The 20,009-nt window shown below is 36.9% G+C and overlaps 1 protein-coding gene across 20 annotated transcripts in view; it reads left to right on the top strand.

Moving 5' to 3' along the window:
• The window catches only part of ENOX2 (ecto-NOX disulfide-thiol exchanger 2), a 431,677-nt gene that overhangs the window by 72,663 nt on the left and 339,005 nt on the right, over positions 1-20,009 (top strand). For 2 of the 20 annotated variants that reach the window (XM_019716147.3, XM_019716142.2), the window contains exon 3: positions 18,734-18,784. The exons of the other annotated variants lie outside the window; for them this stretch is intronic. The gene's annotated coding sequence lies outside the window, so the exon portion shown is untranslated. The remainder of the gene's footprint in view (positions 1-18,733; positions 18,785-20,009) is intronic. 20 annotated transcript variants of the gene reach the window in all.

The raw sequence follows: 20,009 nt of genomic DNA, 5'->3' as shown, positions 1-20,009 counted from the left end.
ATGGGATGCCAACACTGAGAACAATCTGGACTGAAGATATAGATATCAAAGTGATAGAGAGAGATTTGATTGGAAGTCACTGGATCACCCAGAGCCCACTGAGGAAGTATCTGACAACTATAGACCCCATAAAATTTACACATGCAATTCTGCATGCAATTTTAGGAGGTTCATAGACCTCTTGAAGCACATCCATGAACCATTATGATGTTTAGATTAAGAACCCCTGGTTGTGGAATAAGAAGAAAAGAGGCATAAAGATGGAACACTGGCATTTACGAAATGGGTAGAGGAAGACAAGTCCATGAAGGAAACTGGAAAACAGAAAATAGAGTGTCAGAGGGGGTGTTGCAGAAGGTAAGGGAAGAGTTTCAAAAGAGCAGGAATGGTCAGCAGAGGGAAGTGCTGCAGAGAGAAAGAAGAGTAAGATAAGGACAGAAAACAGTGATCATTTGCTTTAGCAACAAAAAGTATCAGTTACCTTTGCAAGGGTTGTTTCTTTAAAATGCTGTAGACACAACCCAGAATGCAGTGATTAAGAAGCGGATGCAAGGAGAAGAAATGAGGGCAGCAAATGTTGGCCATGTTTCCAAGAGGGTGGGGTATGGGGGCAGGCAGGGAGGAGACTTGTATTTTGTTCACTTAAGACCAAAATGAGGATGTTGAGTGTCTTTTAGTATTTTCTTTAAATTTGTCATGTCATCTTCTGATTTCTTACCATTATAAAGAGAACAAACAAACCAAATAAATCAGATCCATAAGAAATGGAGTTTCACAGATTCCCAGTACTTCTGTCTGATATTAACAAACAATGAATTATGGTTTTAAATCCCTGCAGTTCTATATCTCTTCAACTTTGCTTTAAGTGGCTATCTACCCAGAATCCACAATACCTCAGGCAGTACTAAATTAGTACCATAGGTGTATTCAGGTCAGCCTGACTAGGGATGAGAGGCAAAAAAGGCTGTCTTTAGGCCCATGATTGAGGAGGCAGCTTTTTAATACCCAGTTTAGTAATTATGGAGGCTTTATGTTTGCATGTGTGAACCTTAGTTAAGCTTTGTTATAGGTTTTCCAAAACAGCTGGGGCTTTTGGTCGATGAAGACATTAATTTGTGTCTCCAAGGGCTATGCATAAATCAAACTGGGGAAAGAGGGGAGGAGGAGCGTATTTCTTTGTGTGAATCCCAGCTTCCTGTTAAGTGTTTAATTGAGGAGAAGGAAAGAGTCTTATGACAATTACTGAATTAGGGATGCACTATTATCTTATACTTGATGTATTTTTTTCTTGGTGTATTTATGCTAAGAAAAGCAGTAAACCCTGTCTCCTGTAAGAAGACCCTGCTTTGTTCACATCCAACAGAGATGGAGACTCAGATTTCACAGTTCCTGTTGTTTCAAAGGGAGGCTTAATGTTGATGGTGATGGTTGTTATTTAAACTTTGGTTCTCTTTTCTTACCATCTGCTGTGTAGTGGCCTCTTCGTCACAGTTCAAGGATAACAGGAAGGATACCACCTGGGAAAAGCAGACTAATGTCATAGGCCTTTGGAAATTCTACTATTCCTACCGCTGTAGTCACAGAGAAGATTATTTAGAGACCGCATCATCATGCAAACATGTTGTCATGTTGGAGTGAATTAATGATTGGAATTGAGTCTGGACCTAAATTCTTCTGACCTTTAGAAATATCAGCATAAGTGATGTTATGGTGAGCCAAGGTTTCCCCATCCACCCCTATTTTGGGTTTATATTGTTAAGTCCTGGAATCGTCCACCCCTCAGACAGACAGAGGACACACACAATAATGCAAGTCACACAGCGAGGTTTATTTCCAGCTAACTGGGGTCCCCGTCTCTGCCCGACGCAGCGGGTTTTAACAAGGACCCCTAGCCTACAAAGCTAAGGGTTTTTATAGCATCTCTAAGGCACTCAGTAATTTTCCAAAGTCTTAGGGAGTACAAAATGAACTACAATTCTCACATAACTAAGGCATTCATTAATTTTTCAAAGTCTTAGGGAGTAGCTACAAAAGCCTTCATAGCAGGAGATAAAACATCTGGTCTCTATGCCCACATCCTGGAACTAACAATTAGGCCATTAGGTTAGTGTAAGCTCAAGGCTGTTAACCTTATCTTGACTTTAAAGTAGCAGTTCTCATGCTTACTTGAGCTCAGGGCTGCCAGGGCTGTTAACCCTATCTTAACCTTAAAGAGGCAGTCCTTATGCTAACAGTCTCTTACAATATTTCAGCCACTGCATGAATCTAACCGAAGAATGCCAAAATATAGAAAATGGAGATTCTTCACGTTTTTTTTGTTTTGTTTTACTTTGTTTTCCTATATGCTGCCTTTTTGTCTAATGGAGAAATAGGTGATAGCAAATAGAAAATACTCTAGGAAGTCCCACCGCACCAGTGTGTGTGTGTGTTTGTGTGTGTGTGTGTGTGTGTGTGTGTGTGTGAGTGTGATTTAATAAACATTCCTAACATTCAGGAGCATACTCATAGGGGGAAAGAGCTATGTTCTCCTCTAAAACAGTCCTATGATGCCACAGTCAGAGACTAAATACCAGGCTTCATAGCTCATTACTCAAAATGGTGTTTCTTGAATTAGAAGCCAAAAAACAAAAAACAAAACAAAAACACACATCAGTGTTTTATGGGACATTTTTATTAATAAATATAACCAGTAATATTGATTCTTAAGACTTCTGCTGGGTAATGTAACTGTAGGTTTCCTATAAGTAGAGTAAGAGCTTTAATAGACCGTTTTCTTAGGGACTGTAAAAAAGAGTATATCAGATCCAAAAGATCACCTGCACATTGGAAACCTCTGATAAACCAATAATTTTATATGCACCAGGAGGCAAAAAGGCATTTCTTTACAGTACTTTTGACTACTACCTGAAGAGTTAAATTAATAACAAAAATTTTAAACATGGTTATATGATTGCTGATGCAAGGTCATGGGCGATATACATGCTCAGCATTCTCATAGCATATTACTAAGTTGAGCTGTGAGAAATATACTGTCTACTCAAGATCAGGTTCCAATCCATTTCCTGTGGTTAATACATTATAAACAGTCTTGCTCAATGCAGCTTTCTCTGTTGTACCTCAGTTGTAAATGTTGAACTCTCCCCTTCATCTTGGATATATGATGATAATCTTTGTAAAACACAATTTAATTAACTACTTTAAAATTATATAAGCAAAACGTTGGGAGAAGAAATCTTCAACTGTTTCAGTTCTCTATTAAAATTACAAAAATTGTTTTAAAATCCCATTTTGTCTGCATTATACCTCAGGAATAACTGATTAAAAAGGTAATTGTAGTGTGTGAAAATATAATTATTTAATTAGCCATAAGGCTACAGAATAGAAATATACATTATTGGATCCAGAAGTGACATTAAAATTTAATCCAACCCTCTCATTTTGCGAATGGGGAAACTATGATCTAAATAGCTCAAATGAAAGTTTTAATATATGTTGCCCTTGCAAATGGGTGTCCTTAAGTTCACATAAATTTATTTTCAATTCAGTAGTTACAGTCTAGTTTCCCTACTATTCAACTGACTTTATTGTCTGGCCAATGTTCACCTCTTTGTTTTATGCACGTAAAATATCCAGAGTTATGATAATAGCTATCATAAATAATTTTGTATTCTGTGTTTACTTACTGCATCATAAACATTCTTAGGCTGCTATATTGTCTTCTTTTTGGGAATTTGTTTATTTAATTTAAAAAATTAATTTCAGGTGTACAAAACAACATAGTGATTAGACATCCATATACCTCAAAAAGTGATAACCCCAATAATTCTATTACCAATCTGATGCCCATCAATAGATGATTGGATAAAAAAATTGTCGTACACATATACAATGGAATATTACTCTGCCATTAAAAGAATGAAATCTTACCATTTGTGGCAAAATATATTGTCTTTATTGCTGTGAGTTTTTAATGACAACTGAGTAGATCATATCAACATTGTTGCATGATTGATCATTTTGCATTTTTCCTAATTTTTCTCCTTAAAATATTATCAAAGCTTTAAAAAAAAAAAAATCAAACGATTTATCCAGTATCATATACTAAGTTAGTGGCATAGACAGGGTTCTATCTCAAGTTCCATGACTCTTAGTGATCTTCTCAGTATTCTATACTGCCTCTAGAAAATTGGAAAGGTGGACTCCAGCCTTATACTTTCAAACCATGCATTCTACATCTCTACGTGCCTAGAGATACTTAATCAGTACTAACCAACAAGATTAAAATTACTATATTTTTAATTCAATAATTTGCTGTGGAAAGCAACCATATAAAATGGTTTGGAAGAGACATTTTTTCCCAATATTTAAATTTCATTTAATTTTTACTTCACTTCATTGAGATGGGTAGGATCTTTATTACATGTATGGGAGTAGTGATAGCAGCCATTCCTGCCTTCTCCTTTTTTTGTTTTTAATTTATTGGAGTGACAATTGTTAGTAAAATTACATGATTTCAGGTGTACAATTCTGTATTACATCATTTATAAATCCCATTGTGTGTTCACCACCCAGAGTCAGTTCTCCTTCCATCACCATATATTTGATCCCCCTTACCCTCATCTCCCACCCCCCAACCCCCTTGCCCTCTGGTAACCACTAAACTATTGTCTGTGTCTATGAGTTTTTGTTTCTCATTTGTTTGTCTTGTTCTTTTGTTGTTTTTGGTTTATATACCACATATCAGTGAAATCACATGGTTCTCTGCTTTTTCTGTCTTATTTCGCTTAGCATCATACTCTCAAGATCCATCCATGTTGTGACAAATGTTCCTATATCATCTTTTCTTACTACTGAATAGTATTCCATTGTGTATATATACCACAACTTCTTCATCCATTCATCTATCGAAGGACATTTTGGTTGTTTCCATGTCTTGGCCACCGTAAACAAAGCTGCAATGAACATTGGAGCACACGTGTGTTTATGTATAAATGTTTTCAGATTTTTTGGGTAGATACCCAGGAGAGGGATTGCTGGGTCATATGGTAATTCTATTCATAATTTTTTGAGGAACCTCCACACTGCCTTCCATAACGGCTGCAACAGTCTGCATTCCCACCAACAGTGTGAGAAGGTTCCTTTTTCTCCATAGCCTCTCCAACACTTGTTACTATTTGTCTTGTTGATGACAGCCATTCTGACTGGGGTGAGGTGATATCTCATTGTGGTTTTGATTTGCATTTCTCTGATGATTAGTGATGTTAAGCATTTTTTCATATGTCTATTTGCCATTTGTATGTCGTCTTTGGAGAAATGTCTCTTCAAGTCCTCTGCCCATTTTTCAATTGGGTGGTTTGTTTTTTGTTGTTGAGTTGCATGAGTTCCTTGTATGTTCTGGATATTAGCCCCTTACCGGAGGCACTGTTTGCAAAAATCTTCTCCCATTCAGTTGGTTTCCTCTTTATTTTGTCAATGGTTTCTTTTGCTGTGCAGAAGCTTTTAAGTTTCATTTATTTATTTTAGCTTTTACTTCCCTTTCCTTTGGAGTCAAATTCATAAAATGCTCTTTGAACCCAAGGTCCATAAGTTTAGTATTTATGTGTTCTTCTATGCAGTTTATTGTGTCAGGTCTTATGCTTAAGTCTTTGATGCATTTTGAATTAATTTTGGTACGTGGTGACAGATAGCAGTGCAGTTTCATTCTTTTGTACGTGGCTATCCAATTCTCCCAGCACCATTTATCGAAGAGGCTGTCTTTGCTCCATTGTATGTTTTTAGCTTCTTTGTGGAAGAGACATTTTGACAGTAATGCCCTTCAATATATGTGGCAGGAATAGGATTCTCTGCATTATGCATGCATCACAACCTGTTAAGAAAGCAGAGTCCTAAAAAAGAGCTACTGGATTGGGCCAGTATCATTGCTCTGATTCAATAAGTAATTTGAAGTTTTGATGAGATCAATCACTCATTAGCCTCTGAGCCAAGAAAAATGAAATCAGTGAGCAAAAAGAATCATGGTGATAAGAGAATACATCTAACCCCTTCCTGCCTTGCCCACATATGCCTTTAGTTGAACTGTATCTCCCCAAGGTTAAAGAATCTTAATATTGAAGTCCCACTCTACTCTGCATGGCATACTTGGGTCACACCTCTGGAATAAGGCTTTGCATCCCAGGCACTATATCTTAAGAAAGACCCTGTCATATAAAGAAAGGTTAGAGATTGGGGCTTTTAGTACCTGGGAAAGAGAAAACTTAAGACATGGAGAAGGGGACGGAAACTGACTATTTTTAACTACCTACTGTGTGGTGGGCACTGCGTATATTATTTCCTTCCATCTTTATATCACCCTATGCAGGAAGTATTATCTTTCTTGGAGATATCTGGTTTGAAGGTATCAGATAACTTGCCTATTATAGAGTTAATAAGGAACAGATTGATACCCAGTTCTAAATCTCATGCTTTAAATAGGAGTCTACAAATATTTGAGGAGCTGATATAAAGAAGAGGATTGAGTTTCATATAGTCCCATTCGTTTATTTTAGCTTTTACTTCCATTGCCTTTGGAGTCAAATTCATAAAATGCTCTTTGAACCCAAGATCCATAAGTTTAGTACCTATGTTTTCTTCTATGCAGTTTATTGTGTCAGGTCTTATGCTTAAGTCTTTGATCCATTTTGAATTAACTTTGGTACTTAAAAGCTTCTGCACAGCAAAAGAAACCATTGACAAAATAAAGAGGCCACCAACTGAATGGGAGAAGATTTTTGCAAACAGTACCTCCGATAAGGGGCTAGTATCCAGAATATACAAGGAACTCATGCAACTCAACAACAAAAAAACAAACAACCCAATTGAAAAATGGGCAGAGGACTTGAAGAGACATTTCTCCAAAGACGACATACAAATGGCAAATAGACATATGAAAAAATGCTCAACATCACTAATCATCAGAGAAATGCAAATCAAAACCACAATGAGATATCACCTCACCCCAGTCAGAATGGCGATCATCAACAAGACAAATAGTAACAAATGTTGGAGAGGCTGTGGAGAAAAAGGAACCCTCATACACTGTTGGTGGGAATGCAGACTGGTGCAGCCGTTATGGAAGGCAGTGTGGAGGTTCCTCAAAAAATTACGAATAGAATTGCCATATGACCCAGCAATCCCTCTCCTGGGTATCTACCCAAAAAATCTGAAAACATTTAGAGATAAAGACACGTGTGCTCCAATGTTCATTGCAGCTTTGTTTATGGTGGCCAAGACATGGAAACATACAAAATGTCCTTTGATAGATGAATGGATAAAGAAGTTGTGGTATATATATATACACAATAGAATACTATTCGGCGGTAAGAAAAGATGATATAGGAACATTTGTGACAACATGGATGGATCTTGAGAGTGTAATGCTGAGCGAAATAAATCAGACAGAAAAAGCAGAGAACCATGTGATTTCACTGATATGTGGTATATAAACCAAAAGCAACAAAAGAACAAGACAAACAAATGAGAAACAGAAACTCATAGACACAGACAATGGTTTGGTGGTTGCCAGAGTGTAAGGGAGGTGGGGGGTGGGGGGTGGGAGATGAGGGTAAGGGGGATCGAATATATGGTGATGGAAGGAGAACTGACTCTGGGTGATGAACACACAATGGGATTTATAGATGATGTAATACAGAATTGTACACCTGAAATCATGTAATTTTACTAACAATTGTCACCCCAATAAATTTAATAAAAAAAAAAGAAGAAGAGGATTGATGTGGTTGTGATAGTAATAGTTGTAAAAGTAGCAATAGTATTAGCAATAAAGATAATAGCTGACATTTATTGAGCGGTTATTTTATGCCAGGAACTATGCTAAATACTTGACTTATACTAAACATGTTTAATCCCTTCAATAATCTTATGATACAGATACTGTCTTTTTTCCCCATTTTACATATAATGAAACTGAAGCACAGATTAAGTAATGTACCCAAAATCATATAAGTGATTGAGCCTGAATGTAAACCCAGATAGCCATAGGAAGGCAAATTTTAGCCTAGCACAAAGGAAAAACCTTTCTGTTAGAATTGTGTGGTAGTGGAATGGGTTTCTGGTGAAGCAGGGACCTGCGTAAGTATTTAAGCAATGTCTAGATGCTACTGTCAGGCATGCTGTGCATGAGATTCCTTCACTGTGAGCAAGATTAAGAGTAAGTTAATCTCAGGCCCATTTCAGTTCCAAAATTATATGAGTCTAAGTTGGCTCATCTACTGGTTAGTGAGCAGCCATGCTCTTTCTGTTCTTTTGGGAGAATTAGTTGGGTATTCAAAGCTCATTGAGTGGACAGGCTTCACTTCTGTTACTATGTATATGAGCTCTTGACACTGAAGGATGAGTTAATGCTCTGGTCCATCAAATGGAGAGATGCTATTCCTGGGGTCTGTTGCAAGAACAAATTTAGGAATCCCTGGGCAAGGTTGAAATAAATCTATTAATGAAAACTGATTAGCCTCCGTGGTTCTTTTTTCTAATTGCAATAGTTTATAATACAAATGAATTTAATACCCATTTTCAAATTCCAACTCCTTCATTTTATTATAATAATTCCTTGCATTAACCTGCCATATGGTTCTTCCCTTTCCAATCTTGTGATAATGTCACTTATCTATCCATTCAGACACCTTTGTATTTCTAATACTGGCCTATTATAAAAGCCATCTGTGATTCATATAGCATTCTCACCTAGAGCACAAAGGGTTTCATTTAATCTAAAAATACAAATGTACCTGCCATGAGGAAAATAGCCCACCCATATGGCTAAATAACTAACCCTTTCTCACTCACCCTCAGCCTTTCTTTACCTTTCTTTGGCTACTTTTCTAAAATAAAGTATTGCAGGAGACAAATGAGCTCTTTAAGTAATCCCATCACTGTCAGTGATAGAAATGAGAAGACACTATTGTTAACCTCCTTTGCTTAGTGGCTCTTGAGAGAATTGGAAAGGCAGGTAGGAGTGTGGCTTATTACAACTTTGTATGGCAAACATGACAATGGGTGGGTCACCTGGGAAGGCAATGGAGCAGACAGAAGTTAGTCAAGAACTGCTCTGGAGAAATAAAAACATAAAAGCTCAAGACTTCAATCAGTTGCTCCTCAAAGAGGCTGGAATCCCTGTAGTAGACCAGTTGAGTCTTTGAATGTGTCCATTCTTTCTGGAGACTCATTGATAAATGTAGCATTGTACATTGTACAAAGAATCAAAAATCAAAGTCAACCTACACAGATTGTGAGTCCATGTGTCTTGCCAAAGTTATGTGAAGTTTTTATAAAATTTCCAGAAGCGCAATCCCCTAGAGAAGAGAATTCTCTGTGATCTAGCTGTTTCACAGCTAGCCTTTCTCTCATTTCAACTTTACTTAAAGCACCAGTAGTATTTCAGAAATACTGTATGAGGCTTATATTATTAGAACCGTTTTTATTCACCTAACTGAGCTCTTTGATTTAGTTACCCATAAACACTTTCTTCAGAAATCCCATGATTCTGGGCTTAGCAGTGACCCTGTAAAATGTTTTTTTTCTCCATTTAGTTCTTGCCAGCTTACCCTCGACCTGGAGATCCAAAATACTTGCAGACTGTCATTTTTAGTGAAGATTAACTGAAGTCTCTCTTTAGCTCATAGTGAAGGAGAGTTCAAAGACTATGTTGGCAGCTCCATTTGCTTCATAAAAAGATTCTTCTTTTTAAAATCATCTCCCTCTTTCTAGCAGATCTGCTTGTGTCAAGGTTACACACTTTTTAGCAGAATTTATTCCTCAAATTTCTTTTAGTATATGTTATCCCCAAAGGCAAAACGTTCATGGTAATACATATGACCTAACTTATCTCAGTAGAATAATAGAATGGCAGAGCTAAATGGGATGCTATAGAATGTTTAACTTGAAAGCCTTGTTTTATTGATGGAGAAAACTGAGACCTATAGGTGTTAAATGGCTCATCTGGAGCCATGAAGGTAATTAGCATCAGAGCCTAGGTAGAACCCAGGATTCAGAACTCGTAATCAAGTGTTTTTACTACAATGTCATGCTGCTTTATGCCTAGCTAATTCATTTAAAATTTATCTATTACAAATATACATACACAAGTATACTTGTATTATACAGTCATGCACTGCATAATACTGTTTTGGTCAACGATGGATCGCATATGTGATGGTGGTCCCATAAGATGTAAAAAAAAAAAAAAGATTATAATGTAGCTGAAAAAATTCTTATTGTCTAGTGACATCATAGCCATTGTAATGTCGTAGTGCAAGGGTTGCAAAACTCAACAGAGCTATGGTTGAGATGGCAAACAACTTTAACCTGGGTGTGGATAAGTATGACATTGAGGGGCTCAATGTCATCCTCATTGACTAATGAGGAGTTGTTGAAACTGCAATAGGAATGCGTAGTTGAAGAAGAGGCTAGAAAAAAGGAAACTGCAAGAGAAGAAGAACCCCCAAGAAAATTCACAGTGAAGTGTTTAGTAGAAGCTTTTATAGACCTCAACAAACTCCTTAAAAAGTTGTAAAACTTGGACCCCAAAACCAAAAAATTTTCATTAATAGAAAGTCATGTTCATGGAGCACTGTCTTCTTACAAGAAAATCAACGAGGTCTGATAATTAACTTTGAGAACTTGTTGCAACGATTTTGCTAACCTTTTTCTGATATCAGAGGGATTATTCATTAAGAATTTTTGCCAACTGGACAGTTAACGAAGTTTGCTATTTGGAAGTGCTTAAAAGACTGCGTAAAAAGTTAGACGACCTGAACTTTTCGCCAACAATTCATGGCTCTTGCATCACGACAATGCACCAGCTCACATGGCACTGTCTGTGAGGGAGTTTTTAGCCAGTAAACAAGTAACTGTATTGGAACACCCTTCCTACTCACCTGATCTGACCCCCAATGACTTCTTTCTTTACCCAAAGATAAAGGAAATATTGAAAGGAAGACATTTTGATGACATTCAGGACATCCAGTGTAATACGATGACAGCTCTGATAACCATTCCAGAAAAAAAGAGTTATGAAATTGCTTTGAAGTGTGGACTAGGTGCTGGCGTTGATGCATACCTTTCTAAGGGGAGTACTTCGAAGGTGACCGTAGTGATATTTAACAATGAGGTATGTAGCACTTTTTCTAGGACAAGTTCATGAACTTAATTGTCCGATTTCATATGATAAAAAATAATAATAAACCAAGAAAACAACCATATACATATTTGTGAAAAGACTGATACCACCTCAAGAAGAGCCTTAGGTAGATCCTTTAGGAGGTATCTAGAAGGTATTCCAGAAAAAGGCATTATTTTCATAGGAGTCAGCTCCATGGGTATTACTTCCCTGAAGACCTTCCAGTGGGACAAGATGTGGAGGTAGATGACACTGATGCTGATGGTCTTGACTCTGCATAGGCCTAGGTTAATGTGTGTGTTGGTGTCTTAGTTTTTAACAAAATAGTTCAAAAAGTAAAATAAAAAAGTAAGTTTTAAAAATAGACAAAAGCTTATAGAACATAGATATAAAGAAAGAAAATAGTTTGTGTGGCTATACAATGTGTTTGTGTTTTAAGCTAATGTTATTACAACAGAGTCAAAAAGTTAAAAAATTAAAAAGCTTATGAAGTTAAAAAGTTACAATAAGCTAAGTTTAATTTATTGAAGAAAAATATTTTAAAAGTAAATTTAGTATAGCATAAGTGTACAGTGTTTATAAAGTCTACAATAGTGTACAGTAATGTCCTAAGCCTTCACTGTCACTCACCACTCATTCACTGACTCATCCAGAGCAGCTTCTGGTCCTGCGAGCTCCATTTATGGTAAGTGCTCTATATGTGGTGTGATAAAAAATTATGGTGAATGCTTAAATTTTAAAAAATATTACAGTAAAAGACACATTGCCATTAACTCCTCCCCCTTAAATTACTCCCCGTCACTTCGAACATACTTGTCCCATCATTCTTGCCACTTTCTGAAGCAGTTCTGGAAGTCCCCTTTCGTGAGTGTCTTTAGTTGTGCTGTTGTGGTTGCCTCAATGTCCTGAATCATTTTGACTTTTGAGAAGAGCCAGAAGTTGCATGGTGCCAGATACAGAGGCTTTCCATTGTGGTCACAAAATACGGTGAATGCTGCTGCCAAGTGTCATCCAACAGAAAGGCAGGGATTTTCAATACTGGAAGCGGCACATCGAACCTTAGTAACAGTGTGTGATAAGTTTCAACTTGTTCAGTGCAGTCAGTCAGGTGTGAGCTACGGTTGAGAGAAGGTGTCTTTTAAAGTGTGTCATTAATCATCCTTCATCATGACAGTGCTCTGTGTCACACATCGCTTCTGGTACGGCAGTTCTGTCAAATAAAAACATTATGGTGTGTCCTCATCTACCTCATTCACCAGATCTGGCACTGTGCGACTTCTGGCTCTTCACCAAAGTCAAAATGATTCAGGATATTGAGGCAGCCACGACAGCACAACTACAGACATTCATGAAAGAGGACTTCCAAAACTGCTTTAGAAAGTGACAAGAACTATGAGATATGTGTGGGCGCAGCATGAAGGAGTATTTTGAGGGAGATTAATGGCAATGTGTCTTTTACTGTAACAGTTTTTTTTATTTAAATATTCACCATATTATTTGATCACACCTCCTACAGGCATATCTTTTATTCCATATTTTTACTGTATCTTTTCTATGATTAGATGTGTTTAGATACACAAATATTTGCAATTGTGTTACAATTGCCTACAGTATTCAGTACAGTAATATGCTGTACGGACTTGTAGCCTACGAGCAACAGGCTATACTATATAGCCTAAGTATGTAAGTAGGCTATACCTCCTCGGTTTGTGTAAGCATACTCTATCATATTTGCAAAATGATGAAATTGCCTAATGATGCATTTCACATAATGTACCCACATCATTAAGTGTCATATGACTGTATTTAATTATTATATAGATATAACTGTTATATATTCTGAGTGGCAACACAGCCTAGGAATTACAAGCAGACCTGGGTCTGAATTTTACCCCTTATTACATGTGTGAATTTACCCATCTAACATCTCTGAGCTTAGTTGCCTCATCTGTAAAACTGAGATATTAAGAACACTCATCTTTTAAAATTATGGTGATAATTAAATGAGAAAATGTATATAAAGCACTTAGCAAAGTACCTTCCACATAGTAAACTCTCAATGAATGGTAACTATTTTTGCTAGGTAGCTTTTTTTCTGTATAACTCAGTAAGTTCCCTTTCCCCACTCCCTAGAATGAGAATTCTTTTGAAAGTTCATTTTATTAAACTAGTATGCAAATGTGTTAGAATGCAGCAAAATTCTCGTAGCTAACCTGAGCCTAGTATATCAGGTTTTTTTTCTGAGTTAATTGCAGCCTGATTTGGTTCTGTTCAGTATCACATCTATTTCCACAAACAGGAAATTGTCTTTTCTAGAGTTTGATTGGCAGGAATGGTTTTGTAAACTTTATTGAATTATATTAGTGTTGTTCTGTGGTGCAGGAGACACTTTCATTAAAAGCCTCTGTTCCTAGGTGCTTATCTTTTTCATAAAATTACCCTTTGGACTGAAATATTTTCAACTTGTTTTCTATTTCAGATGGGATGGAAATAATTGGAGGGGGGGAATAGAGAAATTTCTTATAACCTTTTATTTGACTACTTAGTAAACATCTTTTAAATTTTTCATGTTTGCCCCAGTGGTTTCAAAATGTTAAAACCCCATAAGAACCCAGAAACACACAACACAATTATTTTAAAGAACAGCTTGCAGAAATGCCACAGGAACCAACAGTATATATATGAGATCAGAGTCTTATGAAGACATGGCCCCAGAAACTTTCTTTTTCAAATCATCTTTGGCAATCCAGAATTTTTAAAAAAATAAATTGAACCCTGCTCTTTATTTCCAACTATCTTCCTTTCTCAACTTGGTTGAGAAATGTTTGTTAGGAAAAAAACAGATTTACGAAGTACACAAAAAGAAAAGATAAGAGAGAAGTTAAGGAAAACAATGATTTATAAATGGAGTTTGTGGCTCACCTAAGAGGCTAAGAAAAGGCTAATCAGAAATTTTGGAGACTAGAATCCAGAGTCCAGTGCCCTGGTGATTTTAGTCAAATTGCTGTCACTGGCATCTAAGAAAGATGGGGTTACCATTGTATGGGGAATTCCGTTCATTAGGGATAATCACAGATAAAGAGGGCGTGCCTGAGAATCTGCTAGGGGAGTGGAAGTAGCTGAAGGCTAGACCTTGGAGTGGAAGTGAAGTACAGAAACGTCAAAAGTAGCAAGAAGATGTATACCCAAAGGTTGGGCTGTAGAGTAGGAGCTAAAGAAAGGAGGAACAGGAAGGGACTATGTAATGACCTGAAGCAGTATAAAGCAATGTGATTATTGCAACATTGACTGTAACTTATCTCAATAACCCCCATTTAAAATGTAAACTCCATAAGAGGAGGGCTTATTATCTGTTTGTTCACTGATACATCCCAAGCACCGAGAGCCATCCTGACTTAAAGCAGGTACTCACTAAATATTTGTTGAATGAATGAGTGATCTGTGTAGAAACTTACTTTGAGGTTTCCTCCCACCTGAGTAAAGATAATTGTGTACTTGAACTGCCTCCATGTGCTGCATTGGAGTGATGGGGAGAAAAAGGTGAAGGACATTGAACCCAAGATATAAAGCAAGAGACATTGGAGAACTGAGCTCAGGGCAGGGATGGTTTGGAGAGCTGCCTTTAGAGAGTATTCCATTTGTCTCAGTTACTCAGCACAAAATTGCCTTCATTTTTCAGATCTCCTTTCCCTGGATCATGTGCTATGCTGTAATTAGAAAGGAGGGAAGCCAAAGTCAGGTTGCCTTGGGGAGGATGATATCCCCTATTTGATGTCTCACGGACTACAGAGAACCTATGGCAGTTGCTGTTCCATTGCCTAATTAAAAACAAAAGAAAAACAGCCTTAGAAATCAGAAGTCTTTCTCATTACTTTATTAAGCTCATTTGAACCTGTACAACCCCTCCCTGGGCTTGTTATGCCAGTTTCTAGAACAGTACCTGGCACCTAACAGGCACTCAATGCAATATTTATTGAATGAATGACCCTGCCTGGCCATGCAGTTTTGAAAGACTATCCAGTGTGTTGGGCCTCCTTGTATGGTCCTCTAAAGAACATAGGGCTATATTAGGAAAAACAATTATGAGGAAATTGGAGAAAATGAATGGAAAAAATTATAATTGCATATATCCCCAAATTCTGGTGCACCCTAAGTGTCTTAGTCAGATGAGTTGCAACTCCAAATGAACATGTAAAGCAGTTATTTTTAAATGTTCAAGGCTAAGACTCAGGAAAGTTTAGCATCTGTTTTCCTTCTAGGGTGAAGAGAAATTTAGTGTTGTATATATGTGTCATTATACATGAATACTTACACTTGGAGTGATAGTGTTAATACATTTGGGTCTTTCTTGTGTTTGTCTGGCCAATCAGTTAATAGATTATACTTAGATATGTAATTCAAGACTTCCTCACTCCTAATCCCAAAGTATTTGAGCATTACCCAAGATTTTGCTACAAGGGAGTAGTGTACGTAGGCAGGTGTGCGTTTTACAGGATGAAAGTTGGAATTTGAGTCTTGAAGGGTTTATAGCAAGACCTTGAAGCCTCCTGCTCTTCGGCCAGGAAGTACAATATCGTGGACAATATTTCTGGTACTAGGGTAGATGCGTAGGATGTGAAACTAGTACAGGAAACGTAGAACAAGAACATTTGGCAACCTTGTGCATCCTGTCTAAATTAACTGTTATGGAACATTAGTGGGAGGTAGTAGGCTATAATGAATTCTAACATTTTCCTGGTTAGACTCCTTATACTACTGAATTTTTTTCATATGTTATAGTTTTTTCTCTTTTACTTTTTGTTCTTAGATCACACCCCAAGTGTGAGTGTATAAGCGGATATCTATATTTAGTTTCTACCTTTAGGTACATTTGTTTTCCTGAGGTACATCTTTAACAACTGACAGGGTATTATTTGGGCAAAACATTGATTTTGAGCAGTATAAAATTTCTAATGGGAGTGCTATAAATTCCAGCTATCTAAATTGTTGCTGAAAAATCAATAAGCTACTTAGCAGAGAAAGAAATGACTTGAGGTAAAAATGACCAATTAAAATGTAACTCTCACTTTCTGTTCAAGCATGGGTAGAGACCATATTTGATAAAGAGAGCTTTAAACAGTTATCGTTCTCAAGGTCCTGTCCCTCATGTGAGTTAACTTTGCAGACATTCTTTTGTTCTTTTCCGTTCAGAAAGAGATCACCGCAGAAAGAGATCAGAATCTGCTGATTACATTTTGGCAAAAGGTTTGGGATTATGAAACTGGCCAGATTCTTTTCTTAAAGAAGTCAGAATTATTTCCCCCTGTTTAAGAGTATCTTTGTTTATAGTAACGTGTTGATACGTGATTATAGAGGACCTGAAGAAGAGCTCTCCAGGTGAATATTTTGGATGGTATGATCCAGGAATTAATTCATTTCATAATTCAGCAAAAATTTATTGAGCACCTATTTAATGTCAAATACTCTATTCGCTAATGTCAATACAGCAGTGAAAAAAAAGATATTAAAAGGTCCTAACCTTCATTGAGTTTTGAGGGAGACAATTGCTCAAATACGTACATATATACATATGAGGTTTGACAATTGGGTTCGTGAACTTGTTGCAACTATGTTGCTAACCTTTTTTATATCAGAGAGGTTATTCATTATGAATTTGTACCAACTGGACAAACAGTTAACCAAGTTTACTATTTGGAAGTGCTGAAAAGGCTGCTTGAAAAAGTTAGACGACCTGAACTTTTCGCCAACAATTCATCGCTCTTGCATCACGACAACGCACCAGCTCACACGACACTGCCTGTGAGGGAGATTTTAGCCAGTAAACAAATAACTGCATTGGTAGACCCGCCCTACTCACCTGATCTGGTCCCCGATGGCTTCTTTCTTTACCTGAAGATAAAGGAAATATTGAAAGGAAGACATTTTGATGACATTCAGGACATCAAGGGTAATACGATAACAGCTCTGATGGCCATTCCAGAAAAAGAGTTCCAAAATTGCTTTGAAGGGTAGACTAGGCTCTGGCGTTGGTGCATAGCTTCCCAAGGGGAGTACTTTGAAGGTGACCATAGTGATATTCAGCAATGAAGTATATAGCACTTTTTCTAGGATAAGTTCACGAACTTAATTGTCTGACCTCATAAATGCATATATACATACATACATACATACATACATACATACATTTTTTAAAATTTATTGGGGTGACAGTTGTTAGTAAAATTACATAGATTTCAGGTATGCAATTCTGTATTACATCATCTATAAATCCCATTGTGTGTTCACCACCCAGAATCAGTTCTCCTTTCATCACCATATATTTGATCCTCCTTACCCTCATCTCCCACCCCCCACCCCCCTTACCCTCTGGTAACCACTAAACTATTGTCTGTGTCTATGAGTTTCTGTTTCTCATTTGTTTGTTTTGTTCTTTTGTTGTTTTTGGTTTATATACCACATATCAGTGAAATGGTGGTGGTAAGTGCTACAACAGTTATGGATGAGAAAATTAGGCAGGACCTACTTAGATATCATGAAAGCAAGGTTTCTCCAAAAAGATGCATTTCAGACTGATATCTGATGAATGAGAAGGTATTTATCACACAAAGGGCCTCAGGAACAGCAAGCACAGGTCTCTGTGGCAAGATAGAACTAGATGTGTTGCAGGAACAACAGAAAGGCTAGCATAGTTGAGTTAATGGGAACATGGCATAACATGAGGGTGGGAGAGGTAATCAGAGGCCACATCATACAAGCCTATAGGCCTCAAGATATTTTGATTTATTCTAAAAGCAGTGGGGATCCATATAAAGTTTTTAAAGATAAGAGTAATATGAATTGTTTTACGGTTTTTGTAAAGACTACTTTGGATGCTCTGTGGAGAATGAGTTAAAGGTGTACAAGAATGAAACTATAACAGCCTATTAGGAGGCTATTTATTTATTGCAGTAGTTAGGGAAGAGAAAAATGGTAACTTGGATAAAGATGATGTTAGCAAAGATGAGGAGAAATGGAGAGATTCAAGATGTGTTTTGAAGTTCAAATCAAAATGCAGGATTTATTGATGGATGGGAAATATGGGATGTTGAAACAGTAGGAGTTGAGGCTGACTTACAATAAAAAGAAAAATAATGCAAAAGAAAAGGGATATCTGCAGGAGCAAAGTCTTTGAGCAGGCAAGAGATTATGGGATTCAGGGACACTCCATTTTAACAGGACAGAAGAGAGAGAATATACTCATTGATAAAGATGTATGTCAGTTTGTAGATTTGGTGGTGGGAAGATGAGAGTGCTCTTTCTGATGGCTTTTGTTTTCTCCAAAAAGTATGAGGCAGTCTCATCAGCTAAAGACAGGAAACAGGAGAGGAGTGGGAAAGATGTGACAAGTTTGAGGAGAGAGGTAAAGGTATACCATAGTCACTTTGAAGAATGGGAAAGCAAGTTTAATGCAGAAGTAGCATTGCTGGGCAAAGATGAGTGCTCATTGAGGCTTGTGATTACAAATAGTTTATTACTTTTATTTTTCAATTACAGTTGACATTCAATATTATTTTATATTAGTTTCAGGTATACAATGAACATTTTAAACGAAAGTGAAACCCATCAGCTCAGGTATGTGAATTTTCTTCAGCCATGTTTAATATCTCAGGTGCAGGGTGGGGAAAAAGCAGTTTAACTGAATTCTACTTGTATTTTGACATGTGAATGTATCTGGGAGAGCATAGTATGATATAATGGAACAAACACTTGGCTAGGGTTTAGAAGATCTGGACTGTAATGCAGGCTCAAACTACTTGCAAACCATGTGACCTTAGGCAAATTGGTTAACATTGCTCTGCCTCCCTTTTCTCATTGGTAAGATAAGAAGGCTAGACTAAATAATCTGTAAGGTTCTTTCTAGCTCCAAAACTGAATTCCTAACTGCAGCCAGTTTTGTATTAATATAGTGTGGTGGTTAAGCATGTAGAGTGTGGAGTCAGGCTGCTTAGATTTGAATTCTAGTTCTACCACTTTTTAGCTGTGTGACCTTGAGTAAGTCATTTCACCTTTTAGTGTCATTTTATTCATCTTTGTAGTGGGTGTTAAAATACCAAATACCTTACTTAGTAGGGTTATGTAAGGATTAAATGAGAATGCATGTGAAACTCTTACAACAGTGCCTATATTGTACCCTCAAAAAATGTTAGCCATTATTATTACCCCAAGTTCTATATCATCCCTTTGGCCATAAAATATCCAAAGCTTGGAATTTCTTCTGCTTAAAGGCATACAGACTACCTGACACCATATTTAGAGTATATCATTTTGATTCAGAATAGCAATGTGGCATAGATAAATGATTTTGGAACCAGATGAACCTTGTTTTAAATTCTGAGTCTGCCATTTACTTAGCTTGAGTAAATAATTAACCAGATGATATTCGAATTCCTCTTCTATAAAATGAGGACAATAGCAATATTTATCTGACAGTTTGTGGCAAAAATTAAATGAGATAATGCATTTAAAGTACGTGATAGTACAGGGCTTGGTATGTAGTCAGCATTTAATCAAAACATTTGTTAGGATTTTAGTACCCTGCTCTAGTATTTACCTTCTTATATCAGCTCTTGATGTATAGGCAACTTTCATCCTTGTTACTTGTTATTTTCCTGGAGTACAGAGTAGCAACAAGTAGCCCATCAGAGAGAAAGACCTGAAAAAAAAAAGCAGGATCAACCAGTATACTAGAGATAGGGTGAAGCTAGAAGGGCTAGAATAAAGGGGTGAATAATGTTATTTGTTACAGTAAATATTATAACCACATAGATTTCTTTTAACATTGAAATCTTCCTTTATA

The sequence above is a fragment of the Rhinolophus sinicus genome, chromosome 18, assembly GCF_057876585.1.
Source record: "Rhinolophus sinicus isolate RSI-liver-muscle chromosome 18, RSI-T2T, whole genome shotgun sequence".
NCBI lineage: Eukaryota > Metazoa > Chordata > Mammalia > Chiroptera > Rhinolophidae > Rhinolophus > Rhinolophus sinicus.
The sequence above is the reverse complement of the archived record's forward strand: the minus strand, read 5'-3'. Positions and strand labels throughout refer to the sequence as shown.